The sequence below is a fragment of the Myotis davidii genome, unplaced genomic scaffold (assembly GCF_000327345.1).
Source record: "Myotis davidii unplaced genomic scaffold, ASM32734v1 scaffold533, whole genome shotgun sequence".
NCBI lineage: Eukaryota > Metazoa > Chordata > Mammalia > Chiroptera > Vespertilionidae > Myotis > Myotis davidii.
The window spans coordinates 375,443-379,215 of record NW_006285996.1 but is presented as its reverse complement, the minus strand read 5'-3'; positions in this window follow the sequence as shown (position 1 = coordinate 379,215).

Here is a 3,773-nt window from a genome sequence, read left to right as displayed (position 1 = left end):
CAGCCCTCCCTGTCCTCATGGAGTTGACATTTCGGTGGGCAGGTATCAGAGGGGACAGGAACACTGAGAGAGCATGTCAGGTTCCCCTGAAGAAGGGGACAGGTGGTTCCCTCGTTGATCCAGAGCTGTCAGGTAGGAGGGCTTTCTGCCAGTCCCTCTTGGGTGACCAGGCACGTCTCTGCCAGGACTGCCAGGCTGAAGGTGGACAAGGAGTAGGTCTGGCTTCTGGATGGGCAGGAGCAGCAGACACAGGACCCCAGGCTCTCTGAGTGGTGCTCTGGAAGGGCTGTGTGGAAGGAAGGGCCAGGCCTCACACTCTGCTGCTCACCTCTCTCTCTCCCCAGGGCCATCTCCTGCATCCTGGGCATCTGTCTGGACCAGCACCTCCAGAATTTCCCAGCCTGATGATGCTGTTGGCCTCCATAGAGCTCACCTTTCCAGTCTCCTACCTGCCAAACCAGGCCCAGTGCCTCCATTCACAGCGGGAGCACCTGAGCCCACTGAGGCCGAGACAGGAGGAGGAGGCCTCTGGGGGGTGGTGTGGGTGAGTGTGCCTTTGAAAGGCACACAAAAGGCAGTGAGGGTGGTAACATTTCCTCTCCTTGCATCCACAGAACCAGCTCCAGAGCAACATCAGGAAAACCCTCAAGAGGCAACGCCACCCTCGTGGCCTCTCCAGAGCCAGAGCCGGATCCAGGCCCAGCTTTCACTGAACTTCAAGAGGCAGAAGAACCACCTGCAGCATTTGAGCAGCTCACCCCCGTTCCTTCGAGGCCTGTGGTGCCAGATCCTAGGCCACAGCGCGTGTCAGCGGCCACGGCAGAGAGGGCGCCCACCACTCATTCCTCATTTAAATGCAGTGTTAAAAGTTTTCTGTTCATGTTACATATGCTTATAATTTTACTATACTTTTATGATATTTAATAACATAGAGTGTACTGTTGAAAACATTTGCTGAAATACTCCTAAACATAACCTTAATTTAGATTCTATAAAATTTAACCCCATAAACCCTCAGAGCTTTGAGCAAGTCTGTTTTTCTGGACCCTGACCCACCCAGGGAGAACTGTCCTCACCTTCTCCACCTGCCCTTCCTGGAGCCAGGACTCTGCTTCCCAGGGAGCTGGCTCCACCCTGTGCCCAGACTCAGAGCTGGGTGGCCAGAGCCAAGGGCTGGCCTCCCATTGGGGGCATCCTGAGCCCACCATGGAGGCCAGTCATCCCAGCCCTGAGCCTCAGCTGTCAACCAGCCAAGTGGCCTCAGCACCACTCACTCTGGATTCCAAATAAAGTTGATCCTCAGATGATATCTATCTGTACCTTGCAGACTGCCCAGGAACATGGAATAGATAAACTGGTCAAATCCTTGGTAACTAGCTTCTTGGGCAGCTTCCCAACCTTGGTCCCACCTTGGTCTTACCCACCCTTCTGTGTGAATATAGAACATTTGTTACTAACCAATGTGTGTGGGACCAACCATGTCAGGTGAGCCCTGCCCCTCCACAGAACAGTGGTCATTCAGCCACCTGCTTGTGTGAGTCTTCAGGTCACTGCACCTCTCTGAGTATTTGTTTCTCTGAACATGGGGAGAGCCTAGGCCCAGACTCATAGGGTTATTGGTGGTGGTGGTGGGGGGTGTTCCCCTGGGAAAAGGCCCACTAGGAACCTCGACACTGGAGAGGTCTGCTGGAGGGGCTGTGGTTGTTCCTATTGGCCATTTTCTCTTCTCCTTATAAATAAGCTTATACCTTATTTGTGATTCTCAGGCCTTAGGCTAAGCTATTTTCTCTTTTGATAAAGACATTGGAGATTCCATTAGGGGCCCCTGTCCTGGGTGAAGCCAGATTAGAAATCCCAGGAGTGAGCAGGGGGACCCCAGGCTCATGCAGCTATCTGAGATGGGGGTGGTTTGGGCTCATTCATTCAGCAAAGGCCCTGCCCCCAGGACTGCACTCCAGCGCTTCCTTCTAGTCAGGAGTGATTCAGTCACACTAGGCTGCACAGGCAGGAGCATCCACAGGACAGTCGGTATGACTTCTTCCTCAAAGTATCGCTGATCTACAGTCTGAGGGCTTCTCCTCGCAAAAATGGAAGGAGTCAGAGAGCTGTGCATGTGGATTGGGTGGTGTGGGTGAGTGGGGAGGAGATGTGGCTGCCCACAGAAAGAGATCCCAGAGCCTGGGTTCAGGTCAGTGCCCATGGCTTGCAGTAGGAGGACTTCCTGGGGTGGGGGCTTGAACTGGGACTTCAGTGATGGAGATGGGAGGTTCCTTCCTTGGAAGGCACACAAAAGGCAGTTATGGTGGTAACATGTTCTTTTCCTGGATCTACAGAAGCAGCTCCAGAGCAAGATCCAGAAACACCTAAAGAGGAAATGCCAACTCTGGTGCCCTCTCCTGAGCCAGAGCAGGCTCCGGGCACAGCTGTCACTGAACTTCCAGATGTGGACCCACCTGCAGCATTTGAGAAACTCGCCTCAGCTCCTTCAGAACCTGAGGTCCTAGATCCTGGGCCACAGCGTGTGTCTGCTGCCAGGACAGAGAGGGCTCCCTCCCCTCCTTTATATGAAGTTTTAAAATATTTGTGTTTATCATATACATGTTTATAACTTTGCTTTATTTTTCTTATACTATTCAGTAACATACAGTCTAATTAAAGAAAATGTAATGAAATACTCTTAAACATAAATTTAATTTAGATTCTTTAAAATTTAACTCTACAATCCTTCTGAGCCTTGAGCAAGTCTGTTTCTTCTGGGCCTCCCCTGTGTTACTATGAGTCATAGGTTGGGAATAATTAGTCTCTCAGGAGCCATCTGCTCTAAGGATGTGATGTTCTTGAGGCCCAGGACAATTGGACTTAAGGGGAAATTGACCGACGAGCATTGGGGCGGGGACCCTTTATGTCAGGGCTGCCCCTGGGAACCCACATTTTGTTTGACTTCATCTCCCACCAGCACATGGACAAAGCATGGCCTTACGCGCCCCCTGGAGTCCATGTTGCAGAATGCTGCAGGGTTTAACCAGCAGCAAGCAGTTCCTGAACCCTAACTGCCACCTGCACCTGGACTGAAACTCCACCCTGCTCCACGCGCACGGAACAGCATTCTGAGCATCTCCTCTGTTGGCCCACTGCACTGAAGAGGGGACAGGGAATGTCCCAGGGCCCGGGGTCCACACTCATCTCCTCCACAGGCACCACTTCCAAATCTCCTCTGGGGTCAGAGCCTCTCTCTGCCCTCAGCCCCTGAGCTCTGGTTCAGCTGGGCTTTTTCCTGAGGCTCTTCTGTCTCTCCAGAGCCCAGCAGCCATTCTTTATCATGCCCCAAGGCTGAACAAGGCTGTGGAGACAGCCTGGCTCCTCCTTTTACATCAATCCTCCTCAGTGCTCTGAACCGCCCTGGTGAGGATGGACTAGGAGCCTTGTACAGCACCCCGCCATGGCACAAGCTACACTGACTCAGGACAAATGGGCGCTCACTGGGGACCACACCCAGGGTCCCTGCTCTCAAGGAGATCAGCCCTGTTGGTTGATACAGAGAGAAAGGAAATCTGAATGGAGTCTGATGAGACCTACCACTGACCCCTGAGGACCATAAGCACTGAGAATGTGAGCCCATTGTGGGGGCATTGGACAGGCTCTCTTTAGGATGTGATTTCTAAACCAGAAAGATGAAGTACTTGACTACCCTCTTCATCTTGATTTCACAATGGCAGCCGATGAAGGCTTGTGAAATTAAAGGAGGTCTGGAAATCAGGGGCAGGTCTACCTTC